Source organism: Cupressus sempervirens, chromosome 1 (genome assembly GCF_028749045.1).
Source record: "Cupressus sempervirens isolate cs-2001-9-10 chromosome 1, ASM2874904v1, whole genome shotgun sequence".
Classification (NCBI taxonomy): Eukaryota; Viridiplantae; Streptophyta; class Pinopsida; order Cupressales; family Cupressaceae; genus Cupressus; species Cupressus sempervirens.
The window spans coordinates 360192004-360211509 of record NC_143118.1 but is presented as its reverse complement, the minus strand read 5'-3'; the positions used below and the strand labels follow the sequence as shown (position 1 = coordinate 360211509).

Sequence of the window (19506 nt, the reverse complement as noted above, 5' to 3'; positions counted from 1 at the left end):
GAATTGTTCTTTGGAATTCTGGAATTTTATTTCATAAACTGCATCTATAAATACTTCAATCAAACATACCAGTACAATAACCTGATTGCTGCCAACAGGGTTGCTTTGATGTGCGGCAGACCTCAGACTGCCACTTTTTAGCATCCAAGCCTCAAAGTGCTGCGATTTATATCTACTGGCCACTGTGTACCATAGTTGTTGGAAAGGCACCACGTTAGATGCAGATCACTATATAGAGACCCTTGAAATCCTTGTTGCCTTCAATCTACAGAAACTTCACTGCAAATCTTGCTGTAATTTAAAGCTCTGAGAACTGAATCATTTCTTTTGAGCCTTCTGGGCTTCTATCCAGAAGAATACCTTTTAGGGGTTGTGTCTTGATAGGTATTTGCCTTGAAACATGGTTGAAGAGAGAATTCAATAACAAGATGGAACAATAGAATGACTCCTCAACCTCAATTCGATGCCTTTATGTAAGAAGATCCTTTTACAAAAAGAAAAATTCATTCACCTCTTTCATTCTTTGATTTTGACTTGGGCAATAACTAATATGGGCCTAACTTTAATTGATTTTGCACAATGAAGTCGGCCTGGGTATGATGAAGTCTTATTTAAATTGGCCCCCTTTTATTGACATTAGTGAATAATTAAGTGCCAAGGCTTATAACTTAGTTTTTATGCTCCTTGTACTTAATTATGCTCATGATTCCCTTATTATTCTTTTTAGTTCAAACCTCAAAGAATAGAATAAGTTAGAAAATTCACGCGGTTTAATCTTCAAGTGGAAGGGGAGATTCTAGTCCTCCCTTCCCAGGATCGCTGAACCTCTAGTAATTTCAAATTGGGATGCTGCAGAATCTGCTTATCTTTTCAAGTAGCATCTTCTTTTGGTAAATCTCTCCATCTGATGAGATGTTTACAGATCACCCTATTACTCAATCTCCTCTTCCTCATATCTACAATGTTTTCAAGGACCAAGACCAGATTTCCTTCCTCATCAAGGGGTGGCTGTTGAGGAGATGAAGCAACACGCTGGCCTAATGCATTCTTAAGGCATGAACCATGGAAAACATTATGAATTTTACTACCTATTGTGAAGGTTTTGCACTGTTGTTGTATTACAAATGGGGAACCCCTCTTTTTGCTTTAGCATTAGAGAGTAGTGGTCTTAGATATTTGTAAGTGGCCTTAGGGAGTCTTCAAGTCTCCAAGACTAGGACCCCCTCTTTTTGCTTTAGCAGTAGAGAGTAGTGGTCTTAGATTCTCTAAGGTGGCCTTAAACGGTAGCAATTTTTGAGTCTCCAAGTTTGTGAAATTTTGGCCTGCTGGGAAGTTAAGTCTCTTGGGGATATGTGTGAAAGTTGGGCTAAGCTAGTCAAGGAGATGGAGTTGGAACCAAGTGATTTGTGAGGATTTGATTTAGAATATTTAGAAGATCCTTGTCCCAACTTTACCTTGACCTTAGAAAGTGAGGATGGGTTGTGAGAGGTAACATTGCTAAATACTAAAATTTGGACAGGTCTGGTTTTTTTGAAAATCCCCCGAAATCTAGAATCTTTGTTATAACTCCTAAGAAGCTGAAACCTATTTTAAACATCTTGATAGTATTAATATAAATGTAACTTAAAGTGTAAGAAAGGAAATAAATGTATCTTAAATGTTATATAATATTTATATAAGTCCTCTCGTCCCTTGAGTTGAAAAAATGACTATGGAAAGTAATGATACAAGAGTAAGAATCCTTGGAAGTGTCTGAATTCCGCTACCCTAGAGGATTCCAAAACTCCTCTTCCCACTTAGAATTCCACCCTAATAGAATGAAATTCAAAGTTTATTCTTGGTTATAAGGATTACATGAAACACCATGAAAGAGAGAAAGAGGGAGATGATGTGTCTTAGGACTCAACTGAAGTTGCAGAGTTAAGAATTCCTTAGGGATGGCGGAATTCCACCACCCCCGAGGATACAATCCTCACTATACTAAATATTCTGCCTGAATATGGGAGGCCAAACATCAACCCCATGCTCTAACTTACGATGGAAAAGAGATAAACAAGGAGTGAAGGAAGTTTGGTAGAGTCTTAGTGAAATTTTAATGTTGCCTTGAGGACAAGTGAAGCAAAATCCTTGGAGAGGGTGGAACTCTCCTACCCTAGAGGTTTCAAAATCCTTTCATGATCTTCAATTCCACCAAGGATCTATGGTGATGAATTTGAGACAAAACTCTTCCTACCCATAAAATGACGAGCATGAATATGGAATGAACAATAAGAGGCCAAGTATGGATGAGAGGTCATGAAGAATGAGATCAATAATTTGAGGAGTTTAAAGGTGCAAAAATTCCTCTAGATATGGATGACAGGTCATGAAGAATGAGATCAATAATTTGGGGGGTTTGAAGGTGCAAAAAAAATTGAAAAAATCCTCTAGATAGTGGAAACTTTGCCACCTAAAATGACAAATCCTCATCTGCCCTCAAATTCCCCTTGCTGTTTTTTTCAAGTCAAAATGTTCAAGTTGGAAGGCAATCATGATTTGAGAGAGAGACTGAGCTTGGTGATGGAATAACTTTTATTATGGAAGCAGAATGAAGAAAATCCTTGGGAAGGGTGAAACTCCACCATCCCCAAGGAAAAAGCCTTCATGAGTATGAAAGTTCTGTACCACTAAGATAGTCATGAGAACACTAGTAAGACCTTCGCTCCAAGCATAAACATGAAATTCATAAGAACATCATACAAGAGGAGGATTGAAATCAGTTTTTTTTTGTTGTGATAAAATGGTGAGAATCCTTGGTAGGAGCAGAATTCCCTCTCCACTGGGAATTTCTAATTTCTCAAATAGTAGAATATTAAGAACCTTTTCATTTACTGAGTGTAAGAAACCCAAACCGGTTTAACTCCACAAACATCAAATCACTGCACTTTTGCATGTTTCACATTTAGTCAAACACTTACATGAAACCTTTATCTTGCTACCATTTATTTTTTAGATTACTTTTGCTTTCTTTAATGGGTTCAAAGGTAGTTTAGATGCTCGCAATTTTTTTGTTATCCTTTGCCCTAGACTGAAATTTTTCTTCAGAAGATGAAGGCTCCATGTCTCTAGGCTTTTTATAACTTCCAGTAAGGTGGCTGGATTTAATCCCTTAATCCATCCCTTAAGCGGTTTTACAAGACTATCCATGAATTACACCAACAACCTCCTTTGAGAAATATCTATAACCAAAACAGGGAGTCTGAAATTCTGCAATGTAAGTGTCTACTGAATCCCATTGTTTAAGCTGAGCTAATTCCTTTAACTGTAATTCAGGGTCTATTTTGTCAAAATGCTCAATCAAAATCTAGGTGAAGTCAATATAAGAGGTAATCTGGTCATGGCCCAAGGTAACCATGCCTTGTTGCTACCACTCATGTGCTAGGCCATCCAAATGTAATGCATCAAATTTTATGGCCTCTTCTTCTAGGATTGGATTCAACTAAAAATACATATCCACTTTTGTACCCATGCTTTGCTAGTCATCTTATTGGAACCATTAAAATATGGTAAAGAAAGCTAACTAACTTTCTTTACCAAATCAAAATCTTGTCCTCTACCACCTGTCCGAGGCATGCGTTTCAACCTCACATCCATGTACTCTCTAAGGGTAATGGCTGCCATAAACTCGTCTCCACCACTTTCCTAATCTCTCCTAAATTGAGCCTGCAACTTAGTAATCCGTGTCTCTTGTCCCCGCTGAATTGGAAAACGAGGTGGGAAGGTAGATACTATGGGTCTTGAACATATAGTTCTTGCTGGTCTAGGTGCATGCTCAAAGTTATCCCCAACCTGTGCTCCAGCACCATTCTATCTATTATGTATTCCGTTATTGCCCCCATCACTGCCTTCATTATTTCCACCATTATTTCCTCCATTATTCCCACCATTGTTTCCTGCATTACTCTTCCTTCATTTCTATTACTGTTTCCACTTGCATTCACGTTAATACCAATTTGTCTAGCCATCATTTGTATTAAGACATCCATTCGATGATTTTGTTCCTGTCCTCTTTGTTCAGCCAATCACTGTCCTTGTGCTATGGTATCCATTAACTGCAGAAATCTCTCCTCTCTGATCCCTAGCATTCTTGTCACCCGTATTATCAACCCGTTCGATTGTAATAAACTGCTCTTCCTGATTTCCCTCTTCTTGACACATCATACACTGATGTGTCAGAGGCTGAACACTCCAATCTGTCATATCATTTCCTAGTTGTCTGCATTAATTTCTCTCAAGGGTGGCAAGATAACACCACTCTGATACCACTGTAGTAAGCTATCTAGTTTGCAACTTACCTTTTATTTTCCTGGCATATGCTGGTTCTTTCCAGAAACACGTTTAAACTTGCAAGTTCTTCCTCTATATTTTGTAATGTCGCTTTTTGTGTTTTATTATTAGTGGATGGTGAATGGGTCTTTGAAATTATTAACATAGTAGTAGTTTTTTTTTCCAAGAACAATTACAATCGACAGTATTGAAAATATAACTTGTCAATTGTATTAAGAGTTCATACAATCACGCTGTAAAATATATTGATTTAGATAATAAATCAAACTGCTGGTGAAGATGGCGATGCTTACCAAATTTAACGCTAAATACTTTCAGTTATGCCAAATGTAATGTCTGCCTTTCTTTCAGTATACCACCCGCCCACAGTTCACCTATTCTCACTTTCCTATGTGCACGATGAAATAAAAATGGTCCAGCTATGTAGTTGAGAAACCCCTAGGAGATATGATCGCGGCAATGAGGGCATTGACTATCTGAGATAAGTATAATGCTCGTAGAACTCCAACAAACCACCCAAAAGAGTACGCATCCTTGAGATAAGCTCTAGTAGTGCTGTTAACAGTATTTAATGTATTCCCTGTGTCTTTATCCGCTGTTGAAGATTGACAATGATTCTTCTACGCTAATCCATTCCAATTGAAGACTTAACAAACTCTGTGAATTTGTCATTCCTTGTGTCTTTAGCCGCTGTTGAAGATTGACAATGATGCCTCTAAATTAATGTGTTCCAATTGAAGACTTAAAAAACTCTGTGATTTTGTCCTCTTTCTTCTATCCACTGTCTAACATTCTCACCACTCACTATGCCTTAATCCTTCCAACTTCAACAAACTCCTTATCACTACACGTTCCTGTTATTTCCTCGATTGAATCTCACATCAGCAAAGGAAATGATAGCTAAGAGGGTGGACAGAAGTCCAATTTGATTAATCCTCTTCACTAGTTACTCTGCAAATTCAATACTTTGCAGTCTTTGATGATTCTCCCCTCCTCCAACTTGCATGCATAACTACCTTTGTAGCGACCCTTCTAGTTCTCTAATGGGTGCGTCCTCCTATCATTTTCTTTTAATCCTTCCCTCTAAACTTCTGATTATACCATTTACACGTCATGTTGAGGATGGTTCAAATATTAATGTTTTTATTTCATAGTACGTGTAAACCACCTAATATGGCTAGGAATAAGAATATTAATTCATGGGCCGAAAGTCATAAAGTTCCCTCCGCTCTTAATATTATAATATTAAATATTTTGAAGGGTTTGTTGGTTCCCAAAATTGCAGATTGGAAATCCCACTTCTCCAATAGTATTTCTCAATCAATTATGGCCAACGAATGAGAATCACCTTGATTCCCTTGCACTTTAGGCTCCGCTACACCTAGGCGGGTAGACCTTCACCTTAAATGCTGACTGCTTGGTTCAAGGCTTTTCTATAGCGAATTTTAGCTCTGGTGAGTTCTTTGGCTAGCAAGGTCCTTGAACTCAATCAATATGAATATATGTGCTTGCTGTAAATGGTTAAGTGTTTTGTATAAGGTTTTTAACAATGGATATGAGGTTTGTAAGAAGGAAGTTATAGATTTTCTGACTTCAAATATAAATCCAATACTTAGTGATAAAAAGACTAGTGCCTTAGCTTATTCGGGCAAGAGAGTCAACTACAGTGAAGATTATAACGTACAACTTTACAATGTTCTATGCACATAAACTATAAACAATTTAATTAGCAAGATGCGACGGATCAAATATATATACGTAATTCTAAACTAGTCTAGATTGCACTTTAACTCCTAAGGCCGAGGAGACAGATATGACATAGATTCAAAGACTATTAAATATTTCTCAATATCTACGATGATTGAGTTTAAAATGCCATCGATGACCTCGTCCACTTAGCTGACATAAATTGTTTATAGAAAAACAAAATTATTATAAAGGACCAATCAATTGTAATATAATTCTCCATGCCATTTATAAAAATATAGGGCCTTTTATTTTATTATTAAACAAAAATTTGAATTCATATTACAAAGCCATATTTTCACCCCTTATTCCTCCTCACAAAATCTGTATATCTTTTTATAATTGCTTTTCCGAAAATGTAATGTGTTTCTTTTCAAATAAAATAACTCTTATATATACATGCTACCCGATGGAGGATACGACTTTTCAAAAAGTCGTCTCTTAAATAGCACTCTTTCAATAACAATTCTTTTTAGTATAATCACACCCTTAGCTCATTTTAATCAATTTCCTTTTATTTAATCTTATCTTTTATAAACAAATGTTTAATAATCATAATCCATGGTATGAAAAGCTCAATTATTTTATGGATATCATTGCAGTTGCTGCTTTGTATATGCATCTCATTCCTGCCTGGACCCCAGCAGATTAATTCATTTATTTCAATGACTCCATTTGAGACAGCACATAACTTCATGTCTTGTTGGATTACTCCTTCAACGTGGCTTCAAGTAACCCGATACTCTTTGCTACTGCCCTTATGTTATTCTCTCCAAGTCCACATCACTTTTAAATTGCCAGGCTTCCACTTTTATTTTTTATTTTTTTATGTTATAGCGTGTATATTCATTGTGGTGTGAAGACAATCCATCGTGGCTTTGTTCCTTATACGTGTATGAGGATATGGTTTATTCCTCTAAGAAAAACTTCAAGTCTCCCCCAAACAACAACAATTGTGTCTCCAACCAGAATGCATACCATCACATAAGTATGTTTGAACAGAATTCTTCCATTTCTTGATTCCATCGTTACACAATACCACTCAATTGATTGCCCATAGGTTCTACCCCTGTTCTGGATATTACTAAATCTCTTATATTTCATAGCCTGAACATCCTTCATATAGTCTCTAATTTATCGGTGCTTTGTTTAATCTTAATGTATTGTGTCGTGTAGGCACCACACGATACCTATTTTATACTGCTGACCCTTATTGCTAGAAATCTCTGTGGAAACAATGGTACAAGCCTCTGTTGTTATTTGACCGGATGAAGTTTGGTATTTCCTTCATTAAGTTGCTGTGCAAATGAATATAGGCTGTAGTTTCTCCTAATCACTACTTTAATATTTATTAGCCTCTGTGAGAGTATATGCAGTTCTGCAATAGACTTCTTCATTAATTCCTTGCTTGCAGTTCGTAGAGATTAGTGTTCAGCCTATGAACGCACACTTACTCCAAATTGATCTTGTTGCTTATATTGATAGAACCATGTATTTATAAATATGCTGCTTCAATGCAATCAAACCCCTTCAATATCGTTGCTGTAGCCTTCTATGTCACTGCACAATGTAGAAATTCAGTATTTTGTGCTCACATATTTCATATCTGCATAGTATTCAAACAGGGATCTATAAACAAGCTCTTGTTTCAATCATTTGATTATGGTCTGTTGGAGTGCTGCAATTAGAATTAATTTCTGCTAGTTGAAGTTCTTATGCAATATTTAGAGTGTCCAACAAAAGTGCAGAAAAGTTGTGTCCTAATATCAGAAGAGAACAAAAATATGTTTGAAGGTTCAACAGTATAACTCAAAAGATTTGTCTCCAACTTTCTTGGTGATAATGAATGGGCCCGCACTAAAGAGAGTGGCGGATCATATCATGAGGTTAAGTGTGGCATATGATACTGATCATGGTTTTCTCAAAGGTTCTGGTACAGTGGAAACAATGATTGTTGACTGTGTTTAGGATTTCCCTAATATGTTTGTCATGTCTCTCAAGGCAAACTGGACATGTAGAGAGTTCAATTGATTTCAGTTAATGGTACATCAGTAGTAAATAAAACATGACATACCTCTTCCTCCAAAGATGAAAAAGGTCTTCATTGGAATTTGAATTCTGATTGTCAAATTCATTTGTAATGTTTGTATGATGTTGACTTCATTTTTAAAAATATAATCACATCACTTTCCAGAATACTTCAGTCATGGCCTCCACGCCCAGTTATGACATAGCTTGACATTAGCCACATATGGATTTCCTTATTTATATCATGACTCACTGTTAATAGATCTGCATTATACACCTGCTGATGCTAAGTCTCTGTCACTCCAGAACTTGTTTGCTACTTGTTGTTAAGTTTCTATAGTCCATTAACTACAAAATCATAGATTCTTTGACAAATCCTAAAATATACTTTGGCATCTTAACCTGAATCAATGACAAGGCTCCATCAAATCTCCAACATGGTTCCACAATCGAAAGCCTTAAATTTTGTAAAAATTTGGGCTCCATCAAGGTCATCTTTAGCCTTGACTCTTGAATATAAAATACGCGGCAAATAAATGTGGAATCCCATGAACTTGAGCTCGCTGGAAGTGGCTTCACGCAATGCATCCGTTCACCATCATGATGAAGACATGCCAAGATCCTTTTATTTTGAAATCGTGGTTAACCCTCGGGATTGTTGGGTGGATATTTGCAACTGATAATTTATGCAAATTCAATTGCAAAATAGCATTGCCGACAATAGTATGTGAGACAAAGTCTCTCCTACCTTAAAGGGAAGGCTCCCCCTTCTCACTGCTCCTTGGATCAATTGAAGGTAAGCAATAAGTTAAGAGATGCTTTTAAAAGGTGTTACCAATAATATTCTTTTGCTTTTTTCAAGAAAGAATCCATTTACTCGCAGAGTGGGTAATGGGAAAGATGGATCTCTTTAACTACACTTCTATCTAAAAGATAAACTCACACCAACTCATAGGCTGATTGATACCGTATCGGCTTAGATCTATGTCTTGTTTTTCTATACTGTAAGAATAACTATAAAGCTCATCAAGTCTTATGCAATTTTTCAAAGGTAAATCTCTACTTTTGGGGCACACAGACTTCCAGAAGTAGATGATTTCTACATTATAATCCTATGAGTTATTTCAGTTCACATACATGAAAGTAGCTTAGTTATAACAAATTGCATGAATATAAGACAATAATATAAATCATAGTCACAACTTCTAGTCTATACCACCACAATTGCTTCTCGTCACAACTTCGAATTCAATTGCTTCTCGTACTTACTTTTTTCTAATACACACACAAGAATAACATGAATTAAAGATAGTAAATGCAAATTGTAGTCACAACATCGAATTTGTTCTACCACAATTGTTTCCGAACACAACTTCAAAACAAAATGCTTTCTTAATATTCACTTTTTTCTTTCAAATTTGTACTACACAATGATAGTTATGGTTGGACAAGTTTGGCAGAGCTATCTTGCATATAAAAAAGATGATTACTAGATAGGTAAAGGAGTGAGAAAAGAGGAGAAAAAGGTGGGAGGAACTTGACCACCATGACTGAGTCAAACTAAGAAAGAAGATTTATTGGATTACATGATTGAAGGTACTACATGCACATGGATTGCATGCAACCTATATTTTGAAACTACAAAGCTGAATATACACTTGAAGAAAATGCTGAAATTGTTGATTACGAATGACTCAATTCTGTAGATTATTGGCAAAGGCCTTGTACAAGGTGATGCAATCACGGATGATCACAGGATTGGGAGTTTTTGTATTTTGTGCCACTCCATTCATCTTGATAACTGTGGTGTTGCATCTTTTGATAGCCTTTGATTCTCTTTGATGAATTTGCTAGTTGTCATTTGAAAACTTGATGCAATGAGCTTTTCTCATTCCATAGTTGCTATGAGTGTTGTTTGTTAGATTTGCACATTTGGAGTTTCTGACACTTTGAAAACCTTCTCAATGATGTCCGGATGTAAATTCAGAACAACTTCTCTTGCAAAATCTTTAACTGATTTTTTTTAATTTTTAATTTTTTGGATCAAAATGCTTGGCACATTCCCACATGAACTTAGGTTCTAGGGTAGCCATTGGGAAAGTGGAGACCAAATGAATATTGCTTCTTTTATTCAAAGCACATCTTGATAGGATGTCTCTATTCTTTGAAGATATTTTGACATATCTTAAGAGTTCTCTACAACATGAGAATTCTAAAGAGTGAAATCATCTTCCAATGAGATTGAATCTATGAGGGTCTCAAGATTTGGACAAAATTGATAGATCTATGGAGGATAAGTGTTCTAGGTATGATTTAGATACTTATTGATCACTTTAGAAGGCTGAAAATGATTGGAATAGCTTGTATTTTGGGCAATAATGGCCAAAATCGAGTTTCACAAGGTGGATTGCATGTAGGAAAAGTAGGGCTTTTGTTTTCAATTCCTAAGAATGCAAGTTACCAAAATCGGGTTTTTTGAGATTCATTTACATGTGGTGAAAAACTCATTATTTTTACCTTGTGTAAATATGCAGTTGGGTTTTAGAAGTCCCATTATGTATTTGGGAATGGGTAGCTTGTTTGAAATTCAATGATGGATTGAATATGGAAGATGAAAGCATGAAGGATACTTGCATTCTTTTGGTGAAAATTTGAACTTTTCTTCTCAAACAAACAAAAAACAAACAATAACAAGCAACTAAAGTATATACAAACTAGAAACGAAATTGAAGAACATACCTCTTGCTTTGACTCAATTTAATAGGTTTCAACACTTCAATCTTCCATGCAAATTCATTTTTGATTTGAAGAACTGTTTGCATTTGCAAGAAATGAGGGTTTTAAACTTATTTAATAACATGGAACAAAAATCTAGGACTACATTCAAACAAATGGAAGACAAAGAGCAAAAGAATGCAAGAAATAAGCAATAAGATCAAGAAATGCAATCAAAACCGAAATATTACACTTACTTGGAGAGCAAAGAGTAAAACTTGGAGCAAGAAGAAGTTGGAATGCAACTCTCTTCTCCAAAATCGGGTTTTAGAGATGTGCTTGCATTTGAAGATCAAATGCTTTGAAAAATTCAAACTCCAGCTCTAAATTGTGGTTTGGAAGTGAAAATGCATGTGTATGATGATGCAAATGATGTTGCAAATGTGCTCTTAAGTGCAGATCGCTCTTCTTGAAATGCTTTGCATATTAAAAAATGTTTATTCAAGTGCAAATTGTGGTTTGGAGATGCAACTACATGTGCATGAAATAGCAGCAAATGTTTTCTGCAAAGTTCTCTTTCTTCAAACGTCTAAGCAAATCGTGGTTTGGAGATTGCTTCACATATTACAAAATCGAAGTATTGAGTCAAAGCGTGATTTCCTAGCCCTATTACATGTAACGTTTTTGCATCAAATACCCAAGTCGGGGTTTAGAGGAACAAATACATATGTTGGAGAAGATATGAGTGTTCACTTTTTGCCTTTTGCCATTCAATTGGGTTTCAAGAGGCCCTTTTCATGCAACATTTTTCCCTTAAAAGCCTAAATCAGGGTTTGCAAGACCAAACAAATATTTAAAATATGTAATGAAAGTGCATTAAAACCCAATGTCGAAGCACATATCTGATTTTGGAGATGTCATTGCATGTTTTAAATATGTTTTTTAAGCAAAAACCATGCACTCCTTGCTTGGACGCCCAAAAAGGGAGGGAAGGTTATTTTTAAATACACACCAATGATGAAAATAGAGGTTTGGAAACCCATTTATATATTTAAAATAACCTCTTTCCTTGCAAATCGGGTTTTGGAAAACTCATTGTATATTGAGAATGAACTCTCCAAGGCAAAATCTGGTTTTACAATACATGTTGCATGTTTGCACATTAACCTTTCAATGCAAGTAATGGTTTAGACATTAAGTTACATGTTTTAAAAGCAAGAGCAAAGGCAAATCGTGGTTCTTGGTGGCTTTTACATGTTTCTAAAACACATGTATTTGGAAAATTGTGGTTTGCAAAACCATTTACATGTTTTATGTTTGCTTTCATATGCAAATCATTTTTCTCCAATGCATTTACATGTTTGCATATTGCATGCAAAGAGAAAATTGGGGTTTGGAAGTTGAAATGCATGTTCTAAAATGCATGTAAAGCCACCCAGCCAGTTGTTTTGGTGAAACTAGTGGTTTTACAAGCCAAATCGTGTTTTGAAAGAGCAATTACATATTGCACATTCAAAAACATTTAATAGACTTAAAGTTTCTATTTTGTACATGTCTAATTGGTTCACTTAAGTGAATCTCACTTTAGGGGTTCTATTACATATAAACTCTAACATTCTCATGTGCTATGTGTAAATAGGTACGAAAAATGAGATTTTCACTTAAATTATTAAAGTGCAACTCAGCATCAAATTAGATTATAAAGTGCACTATAAAACTTAAATTACTTATGATTTAAAATATCAAAAAATGAAACCATTTAACTTAAAAACATAACATAAAGTGATTTTAAGTCATATATTACAAGAAGTGCAACTCAACATTAAATTATACGTTTAATATTTAAAATATGCAGTGGCGGTTCTAAACCCCGTTTACACATGCACTTAAACCTTAATAAATTTTGACTAACAACTTCGAATAAACCCCAAGATATCTCAAAATGAGGGCGTGATCAGAAGCAAGAGATTGAAAGAAACAAAAAGCTAAAAGTGAACCAAACAAATGCTCAAAAACAAAAAGAGGACTTTAAAGGCCTCAAAAATCAAGTATAGGCTAACAAACTAAAAAAACAAAAAGGACTTGATGAGAACCTTGAGTAAAAAGACTCATTATGGATTGGAGAGAATCGTTTGATGAATCTTTGCCAATCGTATAGTGAGTTACCTTAGAGAAATATGAAACTCTAATTGGAAAAGTTTCGTAGTGTTGCTTGACAACAAGGTTGACAACAACATGGGCTAACGACTTATCTCCATGTCCAATTCAAAGAGGGGACATCATATAATAAATGCATAGATGATGATGTGGTGAATGCTCCTCTATAGATTTGATTATATTCTCTGCTTTCTGTCCATGTTTCAAAATTGTGGCTGCTAAGATTGGCTTGTTCATGGATGTCCAACACTGTTGGTAAATGGTTCTAGCCATGGGTTCCTAGAAGCATTACTAGTGGTCGCTGTCGTAGGTAAATATTGTGTAGCCAACAGGATGTATGTCGTCGGTAGATATTGTGTAGCCGACGGGTCCCTTCGGGAAGGTAATTGTTATGTAGCCGACGGACCCCTTTGGGAAGGTTCTTCGAAAAGTATTTATACACCCTTCGGGATCATTGTAATCATCATCAGAAGCATAATGTAATGTCTTTGGCATATGCGAATAATAAAAGGAGTACTGTTGTTCTTATCTATTGTCTGTGTGCATTAATCTATTAACCCATGCGGTAAACATTTGGCGCCGTTGCCTGATGGACCTGGAATGAAGGTAGAGGAATGCAGACTAATGCCAAATCAGCTTAACAAGGATAGAAATAAGCTAAAGGGAAAAGATGGAATACGCACCGCACAAGAAAATTTAATCTTGGCACAACAGGCTGAACGCAGATGAAGGTTTCAGGCAATTGTCGAGGGACACCGAAACACTGAAGAATTGTTGGAAGAGACTCGACAGCGGCTCGATTTGGTGGAAGAAGCAAGGGAGGAGTTTCTGAACTTGCATACGCTGAGGCAAGAGAATCCAGACGGAAGGGGATTAACTCGCATGGCTTGGAGTGTTGAGGGAGCACGAGCATGGAGTGAACTCTTTGTCCGAGATACACTTTCGGAATGAACAATTTTGGTTGACGAAAACCCTTCACCAAATAGCACGACTATCGAAAGCAGTGCGGACAGTGCGGGTGTGCAGAACAGTGTGGGTGTGCATAACAGTGCGGGTACGCAACAAATCCCTCAACCTCGAACAATAATGGCTGGACCAAAGGAGAAGTTGCCAAAGTTTGATGGTGATGGAACAACCAATCTAATTCGACATTGTAAAACATGCGAAACAATTTGGAGGGCAAATGGCATAACAGATACAAATGAATGGGTACGACAATTTTCGGCAACCCTAAGGGGGGTAACAATTGATTGGTTTGCTGATATGGATCCCCAAAAATTAACCATTTGGGACAACGTTAAGGAGTTTACCACTGAATTTCAACTACTCCGTGACGACAATGAGATCATAGCCGAGATATACCACACAAATAAGGGGAAGAATGAAACAGTCCGAGTCTATGCTAGGAAATTAAAAGACTTAATAAACAAGGTGGAAAGTAAGCCGGTGGATGGGCTGCAAAAGAGATGGTTCATTGAAGGACTACGCCCGAAGTTACGGAAGAAGATGAAGATTGTGCCGCCATCATCATACACTGAAGCATACAATTAGGCGATGAACTTAGAAAGCGAGCAGAAAACAAAAGAGAAGAAGAAGAGTAGCTTATCTGAGTTAGATGACAAAGCGTCTTTGGAAGAAGAGAGCAATGATGACGAAAAAGGCAGCAAGAAGGTACGTGCCCTCCAGAAGGATATGATCCAAATGATGAAGGAATTTAAGAACATGCAAAAAGAGACGAAGGGAAATGACCTATGTTGCACGGAATGTAAGACAAAAGGCCACACGAAGGAATCCTGTCCAAAGAACCAGTTCTGCGAGATCTGCCAGATCATGGGACATTCTATAAGGGAATGCCCCTTCAATATGAAAACAAGAGGACCTCAACAAGTGGTCTTGACCCAGGAGGCTTCTGCGTTAGGAGGGAGCAGAAACACTAGTAATGAGGGTGCCACGTCGGGAGGGTACAAAAATAATAGACGAGGGCAAAACAAAAATGCCAATAATAATAATGGGAGTCACAGTTGAATTCGGCACGATGTGAACAAACGACCGATGGTTCAATGCCGAGCATGTAATTTGTGGGGCCACTTTGCCCGAGATTGTACAACGGCAAGCGCACCAAAGTTGTTATGTAGATGGTGCAATCCTGAAGATCATGAAGATACCAAGTGCCCGAAGTTAGGAGTGAATTTGATTACCATCGGGATGGACAAAGAGGTTCTGGCAATCACACGGAAGCAAGGAAAATTGTATCCTGACCCGACGGAGGAAAAGAAGAGATTAGAGGAAGCACAGGCAGAAATTGAGAAGGCGACGCGAGTGGAGAAAGCACACCTGAAGGACATTACCGGTACCTTAGCAAGGAACTGCGCGGAACAGAACACCGTACGACAAATTTTACAAACTGAAGTACTCATCAAAGTAAGTGACCTACTGCTTTTAATGCCTCAACTTTGATCGACACACAAACATCAAACCAATGACTAAATTACCAGCAGAACATGGGAGGAAGAAAGTGGCGCAAGTGCCGAGGATCCAATGCTTCTAGCCCTCTCATCCAAACGACATCCGACAGTTGTCGAAATGGAAATTTTGGGAATTGTCTTGACAAACACTATTGTGGACAGGGGGTTTGGTGTGAATGTTTTACCAAAGGATACTTGGAAGAAGTTGGGACAGTCAACGTTGTGGCCACCTACCTTCCAGTTCCTCATGGCAGACCAACACAGGATCAAACCATTGAGAGTCCTGATGGCACAATCGGTCACTATCGGAACACAGTTGTTCTTGCTCGACTTTGTCGTTATCCCGCTGAAGAGGAGAGGATATGACGCCATTCTCGGCCGAGGATGGCTCATACAAGCAAAGGCTAAGCATGATTGGAAGAAGAATACCCTATCAATGGAGCGTGGAGGCAGAAGATTCATAATTGACCTGCACACACAAATGGTAGGTGAGGAGGCAGTGTCGTTGGATTTCGAAGGCAAAGGTGGAGAGGGTGACGAGGGGAAGAAGAGAATAGAACCTGATGAAGAGGGAGTATTGAGACTTGAAGGAGGGTCGAATGAGGACGACCTAGACTCGTTGAATGGCCTTTTCCACTGGCAGATGGAGGATTACGAGCTCTTTCCGAGTTGTAATATGTTAAGGGTTGACGAAGGTGAGAAAGAAGAGAGAAATGAATGTCTGAAGGAATACAGAGAAGCAGAAGAAGGAAAGGCAGCTGGGATTGAAGCTGAAGGGAAGAACATACAATACGAACCCAGAAAAAGGAAAGATTCCACCGTATGACAATGCAAAAAGAAAATGTTACGGCGAATTAGGGATATAGTAGAAAGGTGCCGGCAGCAAGGAAAACACATACGGTCTGCAGAGGAAACAAAGAGGAAGTGTTTAATAAAAGCTTCAGCAGTACAGAGTGGAGGTTCTAAAATCAAGAATATAGTTATTAACGGCAAGAAGGGGCAGCCGACGGAATCCATGGTATCGAGCTTCGGGAACAAACTGGGTGATATGGAAAATCGGAGGGAGAGATCGTGTACCTTAAATAAACTTGATGAGTGATGATTATAGGCACAACGGGCCATAGAGGTGACACAGCACAAGTGCAAAGCATGGCATGATAGACACTTGAAATTGAACAAGTTTCAACCGAGACAGTTGGTGTTGAAGTATGACGGATGGAACGGGATCAAACTAGGCAAGTTTCAAGTGCAATGGGTCGGGTCGTACTAGATTCGAGAAGTGGGTGATAACGGAGCAATAAAACTATGGACATTAGAGGGGCAGGAAATTTTGGAAACAGTGAACGGTTCCAAGTTGAAGATATATCATACCCGAAGTGTTCCATCGTCGCAAATATTGAGAAGCAACGAAAATGTAAAAGAAAAAAAAAGAAAAAGAAACAAAAAAAGAGGGAAAAAAAAGGGAAAATGAAGTTGCCGTATGGTAAGCTAAGATGTCCTGAAAGACATCGTACGGTGGACCTAGTAGCCGTACAGTCTTAGCACGTGTAACCCTGTACGGATTTAGAAGTTCACATATGGAATTGAAGAGTACAGGTTGCTGTACAGATTTGAAGGATAAAGGTTGGCGTACGGATTTAGAAAAATAAAGTTCTCTCGGCATACGGATTTTGGAATTGGCTTCCCTATTTGGTATAGTACGAATTGGGAGATTAAGCTTTTTGATGGCATCGTACGAATTTTGGATTTGGTTTGCTTCAGTACAGATTTGGGATTCAGTCTTCTGTTTCACTTCGTACGAATTGAGGAGAGCTTTCATAAGAGTTAAATATTTAAGTTATCACTGTACGACTATTGGTACAACATCCAATTCAAGTACGACATTTTTACTCTTGTCACTGTACGGACTTTAACACAACATTGTACGACTTCCTTTTCATGCGTCTGTACGGCAATTTTCTGAAAGGAATAGCTGATGGGACGACAATCTTGGGGAAGGATAATTGATGTGGCTTCTTCTAAAATCTGTAGACCTTGCACTTAGTAGCAACACAAAAAATATCTCTTCTTGCATTGTACGACATTTAGGAAGTCTTGCAGCTGTTCTTGGTCACCGTACGAACTTCTCAACAGAGTTTAAAGTATTGACTTAACATTGTACGAGTTCCTTCTAATGTGTCCGTACGGCAAATTTTTGAATGCTTTCATGCAAGGATCTTATGAAAGGACCATCGTATGAAAAAAGGGAAGCCGTATGTCGAAGAAGTGAGAACATCTTCAAAGCAGGAAGGGAGCCATTCCATACGGTAGGAACAAAAGAGGGAGAAGAAGATTGTAGTACATCGATAGACACAGAGGAAGGGTGATAAGAGGTTTTCTAATTAAAAAAAGAGAAAAAAAGACAATAGATTGAAACAGTTCAGAATGAGTAATGCATGATGCCAAAGGGAAGGGAAAGACATAAACAGGTAGTAAAACACAAGCAGTTGCCAGAAAGAGTGTGAGATCAGAAGAAAATCACAAAAATAATGTGTTCCATGCAGTTTTGTGTGAGTTTGGGAGTGCTAATTTGGTCTTGGCGACAGGGGCATTGCCCCTCGACCTCGCCCTGTATCGCGATAGGGAGCGTGCCTGGGGTGCTGCCCCTCAACCCAGCTGGGGGCGATGCCCCCTAGACCCCCAGTTGGTGCGGTTATCAGTTGTGGGAAGTGTGACCAGTTGATGAGACCTGGAACTGCTATAGGCATGGAGTGTCTGTGTGTCAGAGGTAGCACTTGGAGTAGGTGTTGGACGTGAAGTTGTCTTGGTGGATGCATAGAGAGCTTGGGAGTAGTTGATCATCCAGTTGAAGGAAGTTTAGCGACACGTGGCTTAGGGTACCTAGGAGTTGGAAGTAGAGAAAGCAGCACGGGTGGCTATCAAGGTCAGGTTGATTAAGGAGACAGTATTGTGTTAGCAGAGGCTATAGATGCAACGTGTTTTGGAGACTAGTTTGGTGCAGGCATGGGACGAATGTAAAAATGGTGTGATGGAAACAGATCTATTTTGTTGTAGTAGTTAGTTAATGTACTCTGTTTTGTTAATTTGTCTTGGATATTTTGTAATTGTCGTCCGAAGATGACTTTTTCTTTGGGGGGGGGATGATGTCGTAGGTAAATATTGTGTAGCCAACAGGATGTATGTTGTCGGTAGATATTGTGTAGTTGACGGGTCCCTTCGGGAAGGTAATTGTTATGTAGTCGATAGGCCCCTTCGGTAATTGTCATGTAGCCGACGGACCCCTTTGGGAAGGTTCTTTAGAAAGTATTTATACACCCTTCGGGATAATTGTAATCATCATTAGAAGCATAATGTAATGTCTTTGGCATATGCAAATAATAAAAGGAGTACTGCTATTCTTATCTATTGTCTGTGTGCGTTAATCTATTAACCCATGTGGTAAACAATCGCCTCAAACCAAATGCAAGTATAAAGCCAATCATAACCTTCTCGAATTCCAATTCCTCCATTTTGATTGCTCTCTTCTTGAAATGCTGATTCTACCCACGTATAGGAAAGAGAGAAAAGCATTGTCAAATGCAAATGATAAAAATTCCAACTCAGCCTGTAGATGGACGTCTAGTCCTGATTTAATATCATGAACTCCTATCAGAAATAGGTAATCACCTTGATTGCAAGAGGAAGCTTTTGATCTTCTTATTCTTTTCCAAAAACCACCATTTTATTTAGATGTGAACTCCGTTTGTTTTTACCAACCTCAAAGCAATGGGTTTCCAATTTTCTGTCCAAACCTTCTTTAGTCCCATGGGTTTCCATCCTCATAACAGTCCAATGAGTGAATATTAGAAACAATGGAGAAATGAGTCAATATTAAATTCTCCTAACATGCTCTTGAAGGAAGACAAGGTTTGTTTAGAAAGAATACTCAAACTCCAGATGAACCTCTATGCTCAATGTGGGATAAATTCACCTTGACTTTTGATTTCTCCTTATGAAGTAGCTTCTCAAACATGTTGGAGAGTTTTATTAATTAAAGTGACTTTATATTGTCATTTAATAAAGTCACTTT

The 19506-nt window shown here is 37.9% G+C and overlaps 1 protein-coding gene across 4 annotated transcripts in view; it reads left to right on the top strand.

Annotated features, from left to right (window-relative positions):
- LDA (limit dextrinase) overlaps positions 1-19506 on the top strand; it is a 338458-nt gene that overhangs the window by 98763 nt on the left and 220189 nt on the right. The gene's annotated exons all lie outside the window — the stretch shown is intronic.